This window comes from Meriones unguiculatus, chromosome 2, assembly GCF_030254825.1.
Source record: "Meriones unguiculatus strain TT.TT164.6M chromosome 2, Bangor_MerUng_6.1, whole genome shotgun sequence".
Lineage (NCBI taxonomy): Eukaryota > Metazoa > Chordata > Mammalia > Rodentia > Muridae > Meriones > Meriones unguiculatus.
In genome coordinates, this window is record NC_083350.1 from 82,275,703 (window position 1) to 82,298,854 (window position 23,152).

General features: G+C 40.0%; 1 protein-coding gene across 2 annotated transcripts in view; it reads left to right on the top strand.

The window, feature by feature from the left end:
* Hapln1 (hyaluronan and proteoglycan link protein 1) overlaps positions 1–23,152 on the top strand; it is an 83,040-nt gene that overhangs the window by 12,755 nt on the left and 47,133 nt on the right. The window contains exon 1 of one of the 2 annotated variants that reach the window (XM_060377745.1): positions 15,357–15,482. The exons of the other annotated variant lie outside the window; for it this stretch is intronic. The gene's annotated coding sequence lies outside the window, so the exon portion shown is untranslated. Of the gene's footprint in view, positions 1–15,356; positions 15,483–23,152 lie in introns of those variants that run through there. 2 annotated transcript variants of the gene reach the window in all.

The following is a 23,152-nucleotide window of genomic DNA, read 5'->3' on the forward strand; positions in this document are numbered from 1 at the left end:
AAAGATTCCAGACGAAATGAGTGACAAAAATTACCACTCAGAAAATTTGCTTTTCTTTCCACCTTAAATAAGGCCCCCAACCGGCATGTTGATGTGACCTAATCCCACATAGCACTGAGCTGCCTAACCTGCTTCCTCTATGTCTCCAAGGCTGAAGGGTGTCAGAGAGCCATGGTGAGGAGGCTCCTCGATGGAGATATGTATTGGTGGAAGCCCTCTTCCTGCTGTTTTCTTCCTGCTGTCTTCTTCCTGCTGTCTGCTTCCAGCTGCTGGGTAGTTCTGATGATATCAGGAAAAATTGTAAACACCTCTTCAGATTTTCCCATCCATTTTAAAGGTACATAGAGAAAGCCTGTCTCAAAAATAAACAAACAAAAAAGTACAATCTAAAGTTATTTTAAATTAAAAATAGAAAAGAAGCTGAGCACTAAAGAGGACCCTAGGGAGGATGCTTAAATCTCACTCAGAAAGGCAAACAGGACAGACACCAGAAGCGGTGGAAGAGAGGAAACAGGATGGGATCCCACAGTAGAGGGTCCTCTGAAAGGCTCCACCCATTATGGGTTTGAAGCAGATGCTGAGACTCACTACCAAACTTGGGCAGTGCACAGGGAGTCTTATGTAAGAAAAGGAGGAGAGGCTGCATTGTCTTCTTCTGTGGACTAGTAATGCTGCTTCCCCCTCATGGGGAGGTGATCAAAGAGCAGGCCAATCAGTTCAGACTTGGGGAGGGGCATGCATGCAGATGGTGGAGGAAGGGAGGGATTGGGACGGGAGGAGGGAACCACAAGGGGGGTACAAAGTAAATAAAGTATAATTAATAAAGAATTAAAAAAAAGGAGAGAGAGAAGGACATGGAGGCGACAGGAGCCCCACACGGAGACAAACAAAGCTAAAAACTCTGAGCCCAATGGGTCCTGCAGAGATTGATGCACCAGCGAAGGACCATGCATGGAGAGAACCTAGGCCCCGGACTCAGATGTGGCCTATTGGCAGCTCAGTCTCCATGTGGGTGCCCAAGTAAGGGGAGCAGAGGTTGCCTCTGTCATGAACTCAGTTGCCTGTTCTTAGATCACTTGCCCCAGGCCATATGACCTTACCAGACCACAGAGGAAGAAGATCCAGGAAGTCGTGATGCGACTTGATAAGCTATGGGCAGATGTCAATAGTCCCCTTTCGGACTAGGGGAAGGGGAGGGGGAAGAGGAAGGCAGTGTTGGACTAGGAAGAGTTGAGGGAGGGGGGGTTCAATCTGGATATATAATGAACAAACTGCAAAAAAAAAGAAATTAAAATAAAAAATAAACAATCATTGGGAAGTTAATTCCCTTTAAGTCTTTCTTTATTTGCACTATTTGTTTTTTAATTCATTTATTTTTTATTAATTAGAGTTTATTCATTTTGTATCCCAACTGTAGCCCCCTCCCTCATCCCCTCCCAATCCCACACTCCCTCCCTTTTCTCCTCCCATGCCCCCTCCCCAGTCCACTGATAGGAGAGGTCCTCCTTCCCTTCCATCTGGCCCTAGCCTATCAGGTCTCATCAGGACTGGATGCATTGTCTTCCTCTGTGGCCTGGTAAGGCTGCACCCCCTTCAGAGGGAGGTGATCAAAGAGTAGGCCACTGAGTTCATGTCAGAGATAGTCTCTGTTCCCATCACTAGGGAACCCACTTGGACACTGAGCTGCTATTGGCTACATTTGTGCAGGGGTTCTAGGTTATCTCTATGAATGGTCCTTGGTTGGAGTATCAGTCTCAGAAAAGACCCCTAGGCCAAGATTTTTGTTTTGTTTTGTTTCTTCTCTCTTTGTGGAGCTCCTGTCCCCTCCAGGTCTTTCATAAGTTTCCCTGTACTCTGCCCAAAGTTTGGTTATGAGTCTCGGCCTCTGCTTTGATACCCTACAGGGTAGAGTCTTTCAAAGGCCCTCTGTGGTAGGCTCCTGTCCTGGTCCCTGTTTTTTTCCCTCTTCCTATATCCATCCAGTTTGCCTTTCTGAATGAGGACTGATCATATTACCCAGGGTCTTCCTTCTTGATTAGCTTCTTTAGGTGTACAGATTTTAGTATGATTATCCTATATTATGTGTCTAATATCCACATATAAGTGAGTATATATGATGTGTGTCTTTCTGCTTCTGGGATACCTCACTCAGGATGATCTTTTCCAGTTCCCACCATTTGCCTGCAAATTTCATGATTTCCTTATTTTAATTTCTGAGTAGTATTCCATTGTGTAAATGTACCACAATTTCTGTATCCATTCCTCAACTGTGGGACATCTGGGTTGTTTCCAACTTCTGGATATTACAAATAAAGCTGATATGAATATGGTTGAGCAAATGTGCTTGTTGTGTACTTGAGCATCTTTTGTATATATGCCTAGGAGTGGTATAGCTGGATCTTGAGGAAGCACTGTTCCTAATTGTCTGAGAAAGCACCAGATTGATTTCCAAAGAGGTTGTACAAGTTTACATTCCCAGCAGCAATGGAGGAGGGTTCCCCTTTCTCCACAACCTCTCCAGCATATGTTTTCATTTCAGTTTTTGATCTTAGCCATTCTGATGAGTGTAAGGTGAAATCTCAGGGTTGTTTTGATTTGCATTTCCCTGAGAGCTAAGGATGTTGAAGATTACTTTTAAGTGTTTCTCTGCCGTTTGATATTCCTTTATTGAGACTTCTCTGTTTAACTTTGTATCCCATTTTTTTTAAATTTGATTACTTGCATTGTTGTTGTTTAACTTCTTAAATTCTTTATATATTCTGGATATTAGCCCTCTGTCAGATATAGGGTTGGTGAAGATCTTTTTCCAGTCTGTAGGCTGTTGTTTTGTTGTGATGATGGTGTCCTCTGCTTTACAGAAGCTTTTTAGTTTCATGAGGTCCCATTTATTGATTGTTGATCTTAGAACCTGTGCTCTTGGTGTTCTCTTCAGGAAGTTGTCTCCTGTGCCAATGAGTTCAAGGCTCTTTCCCACTTTTTGTTCTAACAGATTTAGTTTGTCTGATTTTATGTTGAGGTCTTTGATCCATTTGGACTTTAGTTTTGTGCAGGGTAATATGTATGGATCTATTTGAATTTTTCTACATGTAGACATCCAGTTAGACCATTTGTTGAAGATGCTGTCTTATTTCCATTGTATGGTTTTGGCATCTTTGGCAAAACTCAGGTGTCCATAGTGTGTGGGTTTATTTCTGGGTCCTCTGTTCGGGTCCATTGATCCTCCGTTCTGTTTCTATGCCGGCACCATGTTTGCACTATCTGTGCGCACATCGATGTGTATCTCTGGTACACGTGTGGGGTTCGGGTACCATGGTATGCATGTTCAGGTCAAACAGCTTCACGGAGTTGCATCTCTTCGTGGGTTCCAGACTATCATTCAGGTGCCCAGGCTTGCCCAGAAACTCTAACTGCTGAGACATCCCCTTGGCCAGAGTTAGTTTCTTACATAGGATATTTAGCAATGTCCCATTTGAGTCACTGACAGTAAAACTCGAAACCCAGGCAAAGGCAAATTCATCATAAAGGATTTGACTTTCTGAATGTCTGTCTTGTGCCCTGATTCTTCACTCAACCATTGATGCACAGTAGGACTCTTTCCTCTTCCATTATCCCCAGGACCCTAGGCACCTGCCAGGATGAGTGAGAGAGCTCTTCCTCCAGGCCTCTCACTGGTCTCCCGCTGGAATGAGTCCCATCCCTCTCAGGGCTTTCTTGATATCTTGTGTTCTATATTATTTCAAGCTGTTTTATTTATCTTGTGCTGCAGTCCCCTACGGAAATGCGCTTCTTCAGTGATTTATAAAGCTCTTAGTATGAAGTTGTTTTTTGTCGCCTGTCCTTTAGGAGTTCTAAACTGAAGGAAGGATAAGATTAGAATTGCAGAAATCAGAGTATGTCTGTTCTAACATCCTCCCCAACTTGGAAATGCTCAGTGTTGGATGTACCCTGTGCAGGCTGTCCTGCTTCACCACCTCCAGTGCCTCTGGACAATGAGCTTCACTCATAGATAACATGGAAAGCTCTTCCCTAGGATGTACAAGATTAGCCATCCTCATTTCCATTTGTTTGTTCTAGCTAGGCCCTGCAAAGCTGCAAGAAATACATTGTATCTGCCTCACAGTTTAACAATATATTTATCAAATTTGTGGTGTTTTTCTTCTAAGTTTTGTTATCGGAGGAAAATTGGTCCAAACACTTGAGATCACTTTCTTTCATCTGGCTTCCAAGCCATTTCATAATTATGCTTAGTAGTGGTTTTAATGAACTGGAACAGAACTTGTGCTTGGGAACTTTAAAACCAAAAGAAAAACATTATATTAGCATATCTGAAAGCAAATATTTTGGGCTAGCAAAGGTTATAAATTAATAATATAATATCCTTGTTACTACAAAGATCTCTTTTTACTAAATAAATGGAGAAGGGAAATAGATGTCAATACAGGCTAAAAATCCTTTGCTTTGAAAGCAATGGTGGTTTGCTTGCTTTCACCATTTCTTACTTCATTGCATATTGTTTCTGTTAAAATCAGTCATCAGAGAGCAAAGTGGGAGAACATTTTATTCTTACTCAGAATCTGTATCAAAAAGTTGATGGTCACTGCAGTAACAGAAACTAAACTTACTGTGATCTTTATGTCAGTAAAGATATAGCTATAGCTTTATTCATTAACTGCTCAAAGGCAAAAACAAAACAGTTTGAGAAGTTTAATATCTTCACCATAAAGGAAATTCCAGCTTTCTATTATTGGTATAAATCAAAGTACAGCTTTATTTTTCATTACTTGCAAATATTCATTGTGCTCTCCTGGATAATATGCTATATTCTGACATAATGACATTCTCAATAAGACACCTACTAATCGTCGACTGCTAGGCTCTCTGCTTTCTTAGACTGCTAGGCTCTCTGCTTTCTTAGACTGCTAGGCTCTCTGCTTTCGTAGACTGCTAGGCTCTCTGCTTTCTTAGACTGCTAGGCTCTCTGCTTTCTTAGACTGCTAGGCTCTCTGCTTTCTAGAACCTTAACACCTGTGCATTACAGGAGTAGACGAGTGTACTGTGTTTTGTGTGTTTGTGTTTCTATGTGAGTGTATTCAAGTGAGTTCATATGTCTTCACATGCATGTGGGAGCCAGCGGTCAGCTTCTGGCATCATTAGTAAGGATCCATAAACTTTATTTTGAGGCTAATCTGGCTTTCTAGCAAACCCCAGGGATCTGCATCTCTCTATCTCTCTGCTTTCCCATGCTGGGATCAAAAACAAACCCTAGACTTGCCTGGTTCTTTCTCTCTCTCTCTCTCTCTCTCTCTCTCTCTCTCTCTCTCTCTCTCTCTCTCGGTTCTATGGATCACAAACAAGCTATGTTCTGATAGCAGTGAAGAATGCCTCATGGACAACCATAACTAGTGGTAGTGGCAGCAACAGAGTAGATGAACTTGATATCTAGACAGGAAGAAAAGCAGGCAAAAAGCAAAAAGCTTTTACCTCCGGCTTCTTTTACCTGGTCTACCACCCACAGAAGGTTCCCCACCCACATTTGACAGAACTTCCTTCTTGAACTAACCTGATCAAGGAAAGGTCTCAGATGAGCATGGTGGAGTATACAAATCCCAGCAACTGGAAAGCAAAGACATGAAGATCTCTATGAGTTTGATACAAGCCTGATCTTCATAGCAAGTCCAGGACAGCCAGGATCACACAGAGAGATAGTGTCTCAACAAACAAACAATGTTCTCACAGGGGTATCATGTAGCTGTGACTCTTTAATACAGTTGTTCATGTTGGAGAGACTCCCAACCATAAAATTATTTTTGTTGCTACTTCACAACTGTAATTTTGCTAGTGCTGTGAATTGTAATATGAATATTTTTGAAGACAGAGGTTTGTCAAAAGTGTTGTGACCAACAGGTTGAGAATCACTAAGGCAGCATGTCTCTTAGTTGATTACAGATCCAATCAAGTTGATCACAATTAACCATCACAGATCCACCACTTGTCATTTCCTTCTCTACACCCAATAACACCTCGTGTTTGAGCATCAGAGTTACCTAATGAGTAGTCTCCTCAGCTTATCAGCCTAGATGTCAAACATGTATGTGTCAGTTTCTTTTAACCCCAAATACTTCTTCCCTCCCTCTCTGTCTCTATGTCTGTATTTCTCTCTTTGTGTATCTCTCTCTCTCTCTCTGTTTCTCTCTCTCTTCATACAGAATAACTGATCTGTAATTGGCCATTGCTATGTTTTTGTCTTGCTTTGGCAAGTAACACTGGCTTCCCAGAGTGAATGAAGAAATATTTTGCCCCTCTTCAGTTTTCTGGAAGAATTTTATAAAGTCAATATTATTTCCTCTTTAAATGTTAGCTCTCATTCATTGTTGAAGCTGTCCCTGATCTGCCCCCATTGTAGTGAAATGTCTTTAATAATGCAGTTAAAATCATGTAATCTTATGGTTGTGTGAGAATCTGTATTTTGTGTATTTAAAGATATTTGACCAGTTTTACTTAATTCATTGTGGTTTTTAGAATCTACAATATGCATGATATAAACTTAATGTTTTCTATTGATAGAACTAATGGAGCTATTACATGATTCATTCATGCTATTAATAGTTTCCTTTATCTGTCATTGAAAAGAGCCTGGATAGAGGTTTGTTGATTGATCTTTCATAGAACTGTTGAGAGAGTTCATTGATTTTTTTCTCATACAATTTTCTTTTATCTACTTACATTGAGTTTCATACATTTGTCTTTCTAGTGTCATAAGGTAGAATCTGAACCCATTAATTAGAATCTTTGCTTCTTTCCTAATCTAGGGTTACAATTTGTTCACTAAGCCCTGCTTTACTGTATCCCAGAATCTTTGATAATCTTTTTCTTTTTAATGTGTGTGCATGGGTGTATCTGTGTGTATCTATGTGTGTGTGTGTGTGTGTGTGTGTGTTATTTGTGTGCACATGCAATCAATCATACCTCAGCTTCTGGATTGTTGAAGTAAGATTTTGTCACTGAATCTCGATGTGACTAGGTGGATAGGCCTAAAGCTCTGGGGATACACAGGCCCACCCCACTCCCACCCCCAGCTCTGGGGTTTCAGGCACATGTTAACACACATGGTTTTATGTGAGTTCTGGGGAACCAAACTCAAATCCTCACACATGACAGTCACTTACTGACTGAGGCACCTTCCCAGCCTCATGTACAGTGTATTCATTCATTTCAAAGTAATTACAAGACATTTTAATCTATTCTTTTACATTGGAGTTATTTAAAATTCTGTTCTTTAAGTCCTCCAAATTGCAGATATTCTAAGTATAACTTTTTTCTTTATCTTAAAGACAGTTTTATGATCAATAAACAAAGTTTGCATGATTTGAATCCTTACATTGCTCCCTTTTTGTGGACTATCATATATTGAAAAGATCATGTATTATATCCATGTTTCCTGGAATGCTCTGTACATATTAATTAGGAAAAGTGACTTGCAGTGCTCACATTTTCCATATGATCACTAATTTTTCTGTGTGCACTGTCATTTATTGATGAAGAAGCATTTAACCTGTGCTTACTATCTTACTGGCTTTGACTTTCTGTATCCTGAACTTCTGCTATTAGGAATGCACATAGTAATACTGTCCTGGTTACTTACCTATTTATCATGATTACATTGCTCATTTTTCTTAACTTTTGTTCCAAAATCTACTGTTTGAGTCCTTTAAATTACTGTTAATGTGATATATATTTTTCCCGTCCATTTACCTGTTATTGGTATCTTCTAAATTTTACATGGAATGTCTTTTAGAAAACGTATTTCTTACCCTTTACTTTAAACTCGGTGTGTCAGTCCTTGTATCTGTACTGGCACTTTTGGACATTTTCCGTTAAATATGAGTATTGATACAGTTGGTCCTGATTCTTTCTCTATGTACCTCTGTGTTCTTTGCTCATTCACCTTGACAGCGTCAGTATTTCTTTAAAATAACCTTGGCACCATTTAAGTGTTCTTTCCCTTTTGCTGCATTATGTTTTTTTATAATATTTCTTGTTGTTTCTGGTTACATTTGGACTTACAGCATACAATGCACATTTGGCTTTCAGACAATATAATACTACTTCATGTAAACTACAAGAATAATAAAATAAAATGAGTTTGCCCTCAGTGAGTATGTCACCATGAGATTTACATTTAAATGTATTATAAACAGCATTAGGCTCTGATACTTTTTGGATATGCATCAATTACCTTGTTAAAGATTTGCACAAGAAGGTAAAAGACTTCACCCATGCAGTTAGTACATTCAGTGGCCCTCATTACTTCCGTCAATCTAGGTTATCATTAACACTATTTTCCTTTTACAAGTACCATTTAAAGAAATCCATTAAGGCGTCAGCCATTGAGTGGTGATTTTTTATCCCCGTCAGCATCATCTTGTGGTCTTTGTTTTCTGGATGTGGTGTTTCTGTGCCTGCTGAAGGACTCCAGGTTGACACATCTTTTCTTTATCTGGTTTAAAAATAACTCTCACTTTGATCTTACTTATTTTGTTTCAGGCACAAAGTCTGCCTCCATCGTTATTCCTTCACAAATATTATGTCCTCTCTACTGTTTTCTTTTAGAGATTCTTTTTGACAATTTTAGTGATTATGTTTTTTTTTACACTTTATTCATTCTGCATCCCCCCATAAGCCCCTCCCTCCTCCCCTCCGAATCCCACCCTCCCTCCTCCCTCTGCTTGCATGCCACTCCCCAAGTCCACTGATAGGGGAGGTTCTCCTCTCCTTTCTGATCTTAGTCTATCAGTTCACATCAAAAGTGGCTGCATTGTCCTCTACTATGGCCTGGTAAGGCTGCTCCCCCCCAGGGGGAGGTGATCAAAGAGCAGGCCAATCAGATTATGTCAGAGGCAGTCCCTCTTCACATTACTATGTAACCCAATTGGACCCTGAACTGCCCTGGGCTACATCTATGCAGGGGTTCTGGGTTATCTCCATGAATAGTCCTTGTTTGGAGTATGAGTTTCTGGGAAGTTCCCTGTGCTCAAATTTTCTTGCTCTGTTGCTCTCCTTGTGGAGACCCTGTCCTCTCCAGCTCTTACTATTTCCCAGTTCTTACCTAAAATTCCATTCACTCTGCCCAACAGTTGCCCATCAGGCTCAGCATCTGCTTTGATAGTCTGAAGGGCAGAGGCTTTCAGAGGCCCTCTGTGGTACGTTCCTAGGTTGTTTCCTGTTTTCTTCTTCTTCTGATGTCCATCCTCTTTGCCTTTCCGGATGGGGATTGGACATTTTAGTTAGGGTCCTCTCTCTTGCTTAGTTTCTTTAGATGCACAGGTTTTAGTGGGTTTGTCCTATGTTGTATGTCTATGAGTGATTATATACCATGTGTGTCTTTTTGCTTCTGGGACAACTCACTCAGGATGATCCTTTCCAAATCCCACCATTTACCTGCAAATTTCATGATTTCCTTATTTTTCATTGCTGAGTAATATTCCATTGTGTAGATGTACCACAATTTCTGCATCCATTCTTCAGTTGAGGGGCATCTGCGTTGTTTCCAGCTTCTGGCTATTACAAATAAAGCTGCTACAAACATGGTTGAGCAAATGTCCTTTTTGTGTACTTGAGCCTCTTTTGGATATATGCCCAGGAGTGGTATGGCTGGATCTTGAGGAAGCACTATTCCTAGTTGTCTGAGAAAGCGCCAGATTGATTTCCAGAGTGGTTGTACAAGTTTACATTCCCACCAGTAGTTGAGAAGGGTTCCCCTTTCTCCACAACCTTTCCAGCATGTGTTGTCACTTGAGTTTTTGATCTTGGCCATTCTGATGGATGTAAGGTGAAATCTCAGGGTTGTTTTGATTTGCATTTCCCTAATGGCTAGTGAGGTTGAACATTTCTTTAAGTGCTTCTCTGCCATTTGATATTCCTCTGTCGAGAATTCTCTGTTTAGCACTGTTCCCCATTTTTTAAGTGGATTACTTGGTTTGCTGCTTTTCAGCTTCTTTAGCTCTTTATATATACTGGATATGAGTCCTCTGTCAGATAAAGGGTTGGTGAAGATTCTTTCCCAATCTGTAGGCGGTCGCTTTGTTTTGATGATGGTGTCTTTTGCTTTACAGAAGCTTTTCAGTTTCATGAGGTCCCATTTATTGATTGTTGTGTTCTGTTCAGGAAGTTTTCCCCTGTACCAATGAGTTCTAGGGTATTTCCCACTTTTTTTTTCAAGCCGATTTAATGTGTCTGGTTTTATGTTGAGGTCTTTGATCCACTTGGACTTCAGTTCTGTGCAGGGTGACAAGTATGGATCTATTTTCATTTTTCTACATGTAGACATCCAGTTAGACCAGCACCATTTGTTGAAGATGCTATCTTTTTTCCATTGTATAGTTTTGGCACCTTTGTCAAAGATCAGGTGTCCATAAGTGTGTGGGTTTATTTCTGAGTCCTCTGTTCGGTTCCATTGATCCACCATTCTGTTTCTATGCCAGTACCATGCAGTTTTTAAAACTGTTGCTCTATAGTACAACTTAAGATCAGGGATGGAGATACCCCCAGAAGATCTTTTATTGTAGAGGATTGTTTTAGCAATTCTGGGTTTCTTGTTATTCTGTATGAAGTTGAGAATTTTTCTTTCCAGGTCTGTAAAGAATTGTGTTGGTAATTTGATGGGCATTGCATTGAATCTGTAGATTGCTTTTGGTAAGATGGCCATTTTTACTATGTTAATCTCCCAAGCCATGAGCATGGGAGATCTTTCCATCTTCTCATATCTTCTTCTAATTCTTTCTTCAGACATTTGACATTTTTTTCATACAAGTCTTTGACTTCCTTGGTTAGGGTTACTCCGAGGTACCTTATGTCATTTGTGGCTATTGTGAAGGGTGTTGTTTCCCTAATTTCTTTCTCAGCCTTTTTGTCTTTTGTATACAGGAGGGCTACTGATTTTTTTTTTTTTGTTAATTTTGTATCTGGCCACTTTGCTGAAGGTGTTTATCAGCTGTAGGAGTTCCCTGGTAGAGTTTTTGGGGTCACTCACGTATACTATCATATCATCTGCAAATAGTGATAATTTGACTTCTTCCTTTCCAATTTGTATCCCCTTGATCTCCTTCAACTGTCTTATTGCTCTAGCAAGGACTTCCAGCACTATGTTGAAGAGATATGGAGAGAGTGGGCAGCCTTGTCTTGTCCCTGATTTCAGTGGGATTGCTTTAAGTTTCTCTCCGTTCAGTTTGATGTTGGCTATAGGCTTGCTGTATATCGCCTTTACTATGTTTAGATATGTGCCTTGTATCCCTGATCTCTCCAATACTTTGAACATGAATGGATGTTGGATTTTGTCAAAGGCTTTTTCAGCATCTAGGGAGATTATCATGTGTTTTTTTTCTTTCAGTTTGTTAATATGGTGGATCACATTGATGGATTTCCGTATATTGAACCACCCCTGCATACCTGGGATGAAGCCTACTTGGTCATAGTAGATAATATCTTTGATGTGTTCTTGGATTCGGTTTGCAAGTATTTTATTAAGTATTTTTGCATCAATGTTCATAAGGGAGATTGGCCGGAAATTCTCTTTCTTTGTTGAGTCTTTGTGAGGTTTAGGTACCAAGGTGACTGTGGCTTCATAGAATGAATTTGGTAATATTCCTTCTGTTTCTATTTTGTGGAATACTTTGAAGAGAACTGAAGTTAGCTCTTTTTTGAATGTCTGGTAGAATTCTGCGCTGAAGCCATCTGGTCCTGGGCTTTTTTTGGATGGGAGACTTTTGATCACCGCTTCTATTTCTTTGGGGGATATAGGACTATTTAGTTGATTTACCTGGTCCTGATTCAGCTTTGGTAAGTCAAATCAATCAAGAAAATTGTCCATTTCACTTAGATTTTCAAATTTTGTGGCATATAGACTTTTGAAGTAAGTCCTAATGATTGTTTGGATTTCCTCAGTGTCTGTAGTTATATCCCCCTTTTCATTTCTGATTTTGTTGATTTGGGTGGTGTCTCTCTGCCTTTTAGTTAGCCTGGCTAAGGGTTTGTCGATCTTGTTGATTTTCTCAAAGAACCAGCTCTTGGTTTCATTGATTCTTTGAATTGTTTTATTTGTTTCCAATTGATTGATTTCAGCCCTGAGTTTGATTATTTCCAGCCGTCTACTCCTTCTTGGTGTGTCTGCTTCTTCTTTTTCTAGGGTTTTTAAGTGAGCCATTAGGGTGCTTGAATGAGCTGTCTCGAATTTCTTCTTGAAGACACTTAGTGCTATGAACTTTCCTCTTAGCACTGCTTTCATTGTGTCCCACAAGTTCGGGTATGTTGTGTCTTCATTTTCATTGATTTCTAGAAAGACTTTAATTTCTTTCTTTATTTCTTCCCTGACCCAGCTGTCATTTAGTAACAAGTTGTTCAGTTTCCATGTGTGTGTAGGCTTTTTGTTATTTCTGTTATTGTTGAGGTCCAGCTTTATTCCATGGTGATCAGACAAGATACATGGGATTATTTCAATCTTCTTGTATCTGTTGAGGCTTGCTTTGTGACCCACTATATGGTCTATTTTGGAGAAGGTTCCATGAGGTGCTGAGAAGAAGGTAAATTTTTTTGTGTTTGGGTGTAAAGTTCTGTAAATGTCTGTTAGGTCCATTTGATTCATGACCTCTGTCAGAGACAATGTTTCTTTGTTTAATTTCTGTTTTGTTGATCTGTCCTTTGTTGAGAGTGGGGTGTTGAAGTCTCCCACTATTAATGTGTGGGGATCTATATGTGCTTTAAATTTTATCAATGTTTCTTTCACAAATGTGGGTGCCCTTGTATTTGGGGCATAGATGTTCAGGATTGTGATGTCTTCCTGGTGGAATTTTCCCTTGATGAGTATGAAGTGTCCTTCCCCATCTCTTTTGATTAATTTTGGTTGAAAGTCTATTTTATCAGATATTAGAATGGCTACTCCTGCTTGCTTCTTGGGTCCGTTTGCTTGGAAAGTCGTCTTCCAACCCTTTACCCTCAGGTAATGTCTATCTTTGTGTCTTAGGTGTGTTTCTTGTATGCAACAGATTGCTGGGTTTTGGTTACGTATCCATTCTGTTAATCTGTGTCTTTTTATTGGAGAGTTGAGTCCATTGATGTTGAGAGAGATTAATGACCAGTGTCTGTTAGATCTCTTGATTTTGATGTTGGCTGTGGTCATCAGGTTGTGTGCTTGGTTGCTTTTTGTTTTACTTAAGTGAGGTTATTTATTTCCTGTGTTTTCTTGAATGTAGCTAGCTTTCTTGGGTTGTATTTTCCCTTCCAGTGTCTTCTGTAATGCTGGATTTGTTTGTAGGTATTGTTGAAATTTGTTTTTGTCATTGAATATCTTGTTTTCTCCATCTATGAGGACTGAGAGTTTTGCGGGGTATAGTAGCCTGGGCTGACATCTGTGTTCTCTTAGGGTCTGCATGATATCCGTCCAGGCCCTTCTGGCTTTCATAGTCTCTGTTGAAAAGTCAGGTGTGATTCTAATGGGTTTGCCATTATATGTTACTTGGCCTTTTTCCCTTGCAGCTTTTAGTATTTTTTCTTTGTTCTGTATACTTACTATTTTGCTTATTATGTGGCAGGAGGATTTGCTTTTCTGGTCAAATTTGTTGGGTGTTCTGTAGGCCTCATGTATTCTAATTGGCCTCTCCTTTAGCTTGGGGAAATTTTCTTCAATGATTTTGTTGAAAATATTTTCTGGGCCTTGGAGAAGGGAGTCTTCTTTTTCCTCTATACCTATTATTCTTAGGTTTTGTCTTTTCATATTGTCTTGCATTTCTTAGATGGTCTGTGTCAGGAATTTTTCAGATTTAACATTTTCTTTAACAGATACATCGATTTCTTCCATTGTATCTTCTACACCTGAGGTTCTTCCATCTCTTGTAGTCTGTTGGTTATGCTTACCTCTGTAGTTCCTGTTTTCTTTCCTAGATTCTTCCTTTCCATTATTTCTTCTATTTGTGTTTTCTTTAATTTTTCCAATTCTATCTTCAGGTCTTGAGTTGTTTTGTTTACTTCCTTCACCTGTCTGATTGTACTTTCCTGTTTTTCTTTTAGTTCCTTCAACTCTGTTTCTATCATTTCATTCAGTGTTTTAAGCATTTCCTTTCTAAAGGCCATAAACTCTTTGGCTGCAGCTTCCTCTATTTCTTTACGGATGGCAATATTCTGTTTGAGTTTATCTTCCTCTATGTCTTTACGAATCTTATTTGTTTCCTCTGTTATCATCTTCATGAGCATACTTGTTAGGTCATCTTCTTGGATTTCAGTTATGGTGGGGGCTACTTGCCCCTGGGTAACTGGGTTCTGGAGATGCCATATTGCTCTGTCTTTTGTTGCTTGAGCTTTTACGCTGCCCTCTACCCATTGTGCTACCTTAGGTGTTTGGGGTTATTTTCTGGTGGTTCCTGGGGATCCTGTGGTGGAGAGAATCCCTTTTGCAGAAAGCTGGTTTTTCCTGAAGGATGTCTTCTCAGCTTTTTAGGTATAGTCCCTGGATGGCTGGTGTTTTTTCAGGAGTTGCTCACCTCAGGGATATAGACCTGAGTGGTAACTGTGGTCTTTGTTAGTCGAGAGGGTTCTCCTCTCACCCATGGAGTCCTGAGGGCAGCTGCCCTGTTTCTGGGTTTCTTGTTGTAAATTTAATGATCAGCTGCTGTGACCCAGTTGGACATCAGGTGCGCATCAACTGTTTGTGCCTGTGTCTGGAGCACAGCTGAGTGCTGGCGCCTCAGCCCCACTAGTCTGCTAGACTTTTTCTAGGGAAGGATTGGGTGATTTAGGTCAGTACAGTTTCCTTCCTTCCCTGTGGATTCTCTGGAGACACGGACTCCCAGTGTCTTTTTTTGCCCTGGTGCACACTGCTCAGTGTCCGCCAGCTGGCTGGCCGCAGAAACTGCCTGTGCCTGGAGCACAGCTGTGTGATGGCGGCTCAGTCTCTGCCAGCTGTCTGGTGCGCAGAAACTGCCTGTGTCTGCCTTTGCGGCTTTTGGGAACCTGGGTGCCTCCCTAAGCTGGGTAATTTTCCGGGGACCTTTTCAGGTTGGGGTTGTCGGCTGAGTGCTCTGAGATCAGACCAGCCGTTTCCCTCACTGTGTGTTTGCACCAGACAGTGAAACTCATTCACTGGTGCCCTGGTGCCCACAGTTCTATCTCAGGCGGCGAATCAGGTGCGCAGGCAGGCAGGGCTCAGTGCTGGAACCTGGGTCCCTGGCTCTGGCTCCGGGCTGGCTCCTGGGGTGCCCGTGGAACCCGAGTCTTTTCCAGGGGATGTCTGGGTGACCTAAGGCCGGTCCCAATCGTTTCCTGTACCCTGGGGTTATCTCTTGACTGAAAATTCCAGTCTCTGATAGTGTGGTGCGCATGGTTCAGTCTGGGACCGTGACCAGAGACACTGGCTTGTGGCTCTGGGCTGGGGCTGGGGCTGGTGGCCGGCAGCCAAGCGTCTGGCGGAACCGGGATCTCTTCCAAGGTTTAGCCGGGTGAGTTAAAAGCTGATTGAATCCCCCACCGTGGGGTATCCTCTCACCTGGGAAACACAAGGACTGTGTTTTATGTTTTAGAGTTCTGATTGCTGGTCACTGTGCTGATCCTGCTGCTGCTGCTCAGAATGAGAGTCCTCCCAACGCCGCCATCTTGCCCCTCCTCCGTGATTATGTTTTTTGCTTAAATATTTTTATGTTCATTATTAGGGATTTTCTAAGCTCCTTGGATATATGTGCTTATATTTTTCCTCAACGTTGATTGTTTTTACTCATTATTTCTTTAAAAAAATCTTTTTTCTTTTCCTTGCTCTTTTCATTTGAGTTAACAATATTATATATATATATATATATATTTGGCCACTTAAGCTGCCTCAAAGCTGAGTTTTCTATTCACTTTCTGTTGTATTGTTCAGCCCATTTGTGGTTTCTTTTCTATAATTTCAATTGCAAGTTTTCACTTCAATAATCTTTTAATCTGAGTTGTTGAACCTGTGATTAATTTTAGTAAAATTTTCATCTCAGAAAACGTAGTTTTCATACTTAAATATTTTTGACTAGGTCCTCTGTAAATATCTAGTATGTGCTTCTTTTCAATATTTTTAATAATTTCTCTACTGACTACATTTTTTTCATTTTTTTAAATTTATTTTTTATATTAATCATAGGTTATTTACTTTGTATCCCAGCCATAGCCCCCTCCCTCCTTCCCTCCCAATCCCACCTTCCCTCCCTCATCTTCTCCCTGCCCCTTTCCAAGTCCATTAACAGGAGAGGACCTCCTCCCCTTCCATCTGACCCTAGCTTACCAACTCTCTTCAGGCCTGGCTGCAATGTCTTCTTCTGTGTCCTAGCAAGGCTGCTCCTCTCTTGGGGAAGGGGAGGAGTCGAAAAGTGTGCCATTGAGTTCATGTACTGACTACATTTATAATATAGATATAATATGATTTAATGATATTTTCTACTATTTCCGAGTCATTTTTGAAACAGAACATTGATTAGTTTCCCTCTTGCCATTTTCCTAATTATTCACATAGAAGCCTCTACCCATTGCCATAAATTGTGATTTTTGTCTTGTTTAGTAATTTATAACTTCAAGTATTACTGATAATATTAAAAATGTGGTTATGATGAATTTCGTGAGTTTTTTCAGTGTATGGTAGGTGGCACCAGCGCTGCATTTAGCTGTAGGGTGACTGTTACCCTGTTCCTGAAGAGAGCTATTTAAAAAGCACTGCACCAGTGCTTGGAGTTGGGCTGCCGACTTTGTGCCTGAAGCAGGTGCTGTGAAGCAAAGACTCCCAGGACACGGGGATAAGCGCTCATATACAGCCCTGCTCAGCCTCTTTTGGAGTATCCCAGGGGACCCCTATAAACAACTCCCTTCTCCCTGGGTACCTCTCTTCCACTCCCTTAATCTTTATGGATTCCCTGTAGTCAGTAGCATCCTTAAACCTCTAGGCTCATTCACTCCACTCTAATCGTCAAAATGTCCTACTCTGGGCTAGTTTTCCTTCCTCCTCTGCATGGTAACTCTCTTTGGGAAGCCATGTTGGCTATCAGAGGCTTCACCTCACTGGTTACATATCAGTTAGAATGTAATGGTTCTTTTCTTGATAGCCAATTTCTTAAGAACTACTGGATTGAAAAAAGAAAAACAGCAAAACCAAAAAAACACCTCTCTTCATTTTCTTAGAGCCTGTTTTGAGCAGTAGGTTAAGTCTTCCTTGCTGGTCTTGACTGGAAGCTGAGCCTGCCTGGCTTTATTTTCATGGTTTGACTGTTCTTCATTTTTATAAATTCTGTAATGAATTGCAGATGTATATAACACAGTTGTAATAATTAAAATATGTTGCATTTCTTGATAATATCTGAGGACTATGTTTAACAATTAGTCATGTTAACATATCTAAGTAGCTCATAAATTCTAACATAGTTTCCAGCTCCATCATCAACACCCAAGTTATAGCTTTTTTTTTCCTTTAAAGAATAGGTAATTGGGGATACACAATATCATAAGTCAGGTGGCAAAGAAGTAAAGGCTTCTTTAAAGTATAATATCACTTTCTAAATACAAATTAATACAAATAAAAAAATTGTATTAATAAACTTTAAATGGTTACAATGAAACATACAAAAACAGAATTAAATGGCTCTCAATAGAAATTGCATGGCTTCCTAACTCAACTGTCCAATATGTTTCTTGGTCATGTTTAATAGGGACTTCAGCTACTATGGACAAGTATTTATTCTACGACCAAAGAGCTGAGGAGAATTCGACTACTTAGATATTCTGCTTTGAATATCATCTGCTCTCCCAAACCTAGAAATGCATCACAGTACAAAATTCCTGCTTCTACACCTGTGAATCGGGGTCTGTGATCTCCTTGGGTGGCTCATTTTTTTCCCCTTTGGAATTTTCAAAGCTTTGATTATGAAAGGAAACTTCTGAAAAAATGTAACAGAGATTCTAGATGCTCCCTTAGGGCAACATATGGAGGAAAAGAAAAGAGCAGAATACTTTGAGAGTTTAAAACTATCTTGACTTACATTAAACACAAAGAGGTGTCAACGTGTATTGAACCCAGGAACACTTCCCATTAAGCTTTCCTACCTAAGTCAACTGAGGATTGCTTCCCTAATAAGTTAAGTTTCTGGGTGGTCTTTGAAAAAATTCTTTGAAGACAGCAGTCATCTAATGCCACTGTCAATGTGAAATAACAGTTGTCTTTGTAATCTTGAAGCTAAGGATGAATGAGTACCAACTGACCACTTTTATTTGTGTAGAATTTCTTACCTCAGCTTTTAAAGATATATTTTTATTCATTTTTGTGAGCGAATGCCATGGGTTCCTCTAAGGACGCCAGGAGAAGGTTCTGATCCCTCAGAACTTGTGTTCCAGGTAATAGCAGACGTCCTACTGAAAACTGGGAACATAGCTCAGGACCTCCAGAAGAGCCACACACATCCATAACTGCTCACTAAGCACTCTAGATCCTACCTCACTTTTGAGATGGAAATTTTCAAAAATGCCTCAAATAAGAGGGTAAAATTCCTTATAAAAACCCAAAGGGGAAAATTGAAGTATATGTACTCAGTGTTAAAACCAACTAAGCTTATTTGATGAGCTGTGTATGAATTTACTAGTCAGTTTCACACTACAACAGTAAAGTATCTGACACAATTAACTTATGAAAAGAATGATTTAGATGCTGGAGAGAAGGCTCAGTGGTTAGAAGCACTGGCTGCTGTTCAAGTGGGCCACTGTTCAGTTCACAGCGTTCACGTGCTGTCTCACAATCACCTTTAATCATACTATTCAGGAGGCAGAGACAGTCGATTCTTGAGTTTGAGGCTAGCCTAGTCTTCAGAGTTCCAGGACAGCAGAGCTACACAGAAATACATTGAAAAACAACACCACAACAACAAAATAATAATGATGATTATAGTGATGATGAAATGAAATATTTAAATCTCCCACTGATTTAAATATTTAAATCTCCCACAATTCCCAAGGGTCCTTATCAACCCCTCCTATGCCTAGAACCTTAGTACATCGGTCTTTGGGAGACACTATAGAAAAAGCAGACATGCATCTCCTGATTTGTTTCTGTTTCTGCTACTCAGTGCCCCATACTTACTACCTTCCGTATAAAACTCATTGTAGGACTGGCAATAAATTCGAGCTCTGGCGTTAGAGCACAGACAGGGTGGACATGAGGCCATGGTTTTTAATCTCCATCCGTAAAAATGTACACATAGTAAATTGAATATATCTAGGGATATAAAAAAAAATAAATAAATAAAAGCTTCAGCCTACGTTTGCAGAAACCAGCTATTATTCAGCCTTGTCAACACTTTTGATTTCATTTTTCAAGTGTGAAATCACAAGATGATTTCTTGATATTATTACTCCACTGCAATTTACCCACAGTGAAATATTAAGGTATTCATATTTGTTTTTGTGGATTCTCCCTTTCTTTAAAATCTTACAGTCCTTTTATTTTCCTTATATATGTAATGAAAAAATACATCTTAGTTGCAAAATGATTTATTACCCTGAAAAAAATGTCTCGGCAGCCAGCTTTCCACTCCAGGAGAACACTGGGCAAGTTGGCAACATTGTTACACTTTACTACTCGCATGCCTGTAGGGATAATCTCCGTTACCACAGTGGCTCTGGCTCTGTGTGTGTGCATGTGCGTGCGTGCGTGTGAGTGTGCGTGTGTGTGTGTGTGTGTGTGCGCGCGCGCGCGTGTGCGCGCGCAATGAAGACAGCCAACCTTCAGGGTACTTATACTGTTTACACCTTAGTTAAATACACTGACTTCAACCTTCCCAGCATTCTTTTGCTCTTCAGATAATACTACACGAATGAGAACCTAGTAATTCGGATTGATTAGCTGACTTACATTAAGTGCACTAGGAACGGATGTGACCTTGGAAATCCCCGAGACAAGCCCATTCTGAATGGTGCTGGGTCTGTGCAGATAACAATGACTGTATTTGTAAATGTCCATGAGTGTGAACACCAAGGCTGAATTTGAGTTCCCTGAAGTGCTGCCCAGCTTTCTTGGTGCGAGATGAGTGTTACACAGCCTTCAGCTTGGTTTCCTTTGTGTATTGCTTTATTAGAGGAGTTATTAGAATATGTCGATGATGGTAGGAAGCTCTAAACTTTTGTTTGATATTTCCCTTACTGCATCAGATTTCAGTGTCATAAGCACCTCACTCTATATGAATGCCTCTTATTTAAATAGATTTCCTCAAATACCCATTCCAAAACCAAAAGAGGAAATAAAAACTAGCCAAAGCTACATTTGGCAAATCCTAACCCAGGAAATTATCCAAAATTGTGGATTCCCACAAAAGAGGACAACATCCACTTACTTTTCATGTGCATTTAATTACTGGAAAGATTTTGATTGGGCAATTATGTTCTTGTTTTGAAGCAACTTCATTTTCCTCTTGAGAATGAGGCCTCCTTAAAGTGGGGATTGTGCCAGTGTGCTCTGCCAGGGCCATTGTGGGTATTGAAAACTTCAACTTGTGAAGGAAAGTAAAGAGAATGTCAGGCATTGCACTGTGGAGGAGAGACCAGTATACCTAGAGCCTCAGAAGAAGAAGCCAGGGTGAATGCTGGGAGTCTGTGGTCACTGCAGGACTCCTGGGGCAAAATATTCCTTCCACTATGACAATAAGCCTTTACATCAAAGGCAGTATGGGAGAAGCTAGAGATGAGCAAAGACTAAGGCCAAAGAAATGTGATCTTAATGGGAGTGAGTTAAAATGAAGACACCGTTTTGACAGAATGTAAGCATACATGTTTTATAGATAAAATGTCTCAGATACCAATTATATTAAAAAGAATGAAATTTTTCGGAAAGAAAGCAGTGGTCAGACATAAAGCCACAAGACTTGTTCCTTGGTCGACAGGACCAAGGACACGGGGACACAGGAGTTCTTGTTCAGCTTACCTCTGTAAGAAACCAAAGCAGTAAACACTGTCATTCGATCTTCCAGGAACAGCTGTATCTAGGGGCAATTTCTTTAAAAAAAAAATGCCTATCAAATTTTTAATATTCTAACACCAAACAGCAGAAAATAAACAGCAGATCATTGCCATGCTTTCTTCCTGTTTTTCCTCTATGATATAAATAATAGATGGGATGCACAGAAATATTAGATGTGATGCATCACTGTGGTAGTATTCAGAGGCTTCTGTGGTAGAGAAAAAAAATCAACAGCACAACTGAAACTATTCTAACTCAACCACTTTCAATCTAGGGGCTAAAGTGGATACAGATTCACAATTCTATGATATAGAATCTTAGAATCCTTTAGAATCCGCCGAGAATCCTCTGAGATTTAACAAGGTCCTTCCTCTTATGGTTTGAACTTAATCATGGTGAAGGATATTTGGGGACTTAGATTGCATTTTATGCACTTGGTCCTAAAATGATGTTGAATAAGTGATTTGACTACTCTACCAGGAAGCAGCTATTTCTTCTGCTTATGCACACTGCTGAATAGAAATTGGCGCTTTTGCTGGGAAAGCTATTTTTAAAAGACCTTAATACGCTGTCACTAGAAAATGCAAATTATAGTCAAGAGGTTCCCAGGGCCATGATGTGCTCTATAAGCTGGATGGCAGGTGCGTACTGAAGCCATCCATTGCACCTGGAGAGAATATTTGGCATTTCATGCAGTTTTTCAAAATGGATTTTAACCAGACTAGCATGGAAGCCTTCAAGCCAGATAGGAAACTCTTTCCCTTCCCTCTGCTTTCTCCTTCCCTCTGGATGCTCCCTTTTTTTGCTCATATTTCATAATGTTAAGCTCATTCCCTTTTATTTTACATTCCTCTCAGCCTATTACTCAGAGTGCCAACCTTACCTAAGAATTTATTCCTTTGCAATTGTATAAAAACAATAGGAATCTTAGAGAATAACATTCTCCCTTTGAAATTCAGGAATGCAAATAAAAACACAGTTGCAGATGTGAATTTTATCCTGTATTGAACTCACTGAAACTGAAATTGTGGGGTTTTGTTTTGTTTTGTTTTTCCTCACTTTGATCCTCACCTGCTCGACAGCATGCTTCCACCTCCTGATATAGTAGTTTAGATAACTTTACAGAAATTTCCTAAATTTGTTGGCTCTCTGCCATCAACACAGTAATCTGGGCGAGTTTAGAGCAAGGAACAGGCGTGTCCTCCTGTTTCTATTGAACCTGATTTATTATACTTTTAGTCCATGCTGGTGCAAGAAGAAGGTGGCTTGGCTTCTGAACTAGCTCATTCGGAGAATTTTCTGTTTGAAATCCAATGACATTGAATTCTTCTTGCTGCATAGTTTCCATCATTGTTATCAACTGAAATAAGAATGAAATCATGATGATCTCACTGTTCGTGTCGTGGGTGAATCAAGGTAGCAGGACACTTTACCTGGTAGGAAAAGTCTGCCCATGTTAAGAAAGCTTTCTTAGAGGTGCTAATGTTTCACGGGCCCATCTCATTACCTCCTCTTTCTCCACTTGCAATAGCTGATTCTTTAAAGTTGTAGTGTAAATAAATAGATTTAAAAAACAAGTGGATAAAATGGCACATATTTTAAGTAAATTTTCAGCCCAAGGATGGGAATAATGCGGTAGAGGAAGGAAGGGATAAGGCTGAGGATGGGAAGAGATAGCATTGGTAACAGCCTTTTGAGTCTTGCCATCTTCTTTCCTACCCTCACCAGTTCCCTTGTGGCTACATTTTCAACCCTGATTTTGATTTAGCTCAATCTTTAATGGTAGTAGTACAATTTCATACAATCTCCAGTCTGCCAGAGTAGACAAATGAAAGAGGTAATGATCAGACCAGAGCTTTTCTGGCTGAGATACTGCAAATCTCTCATGAGAATGAGACTATTGGAAAGGTAAGGAAGGGGCAGACAGTAAGGGTAGCAAACCATAGCAATACACACACAGAGAGAGGGGAAGAGAGAGAAAGAGAAATATGCTTTATATTTTCCTACAAATAATCTTTAAAATCTTTCATGGAAATACTTCCAAGAATATGTAACTAGTCATGTGTTCTTACAAACCATGTTTTAGAATTTTTGGAATCAACATTTTGCATTTTATTTTCCATGCCACGCATGGCCTCAGTGTTCCCTGAGTCTCTG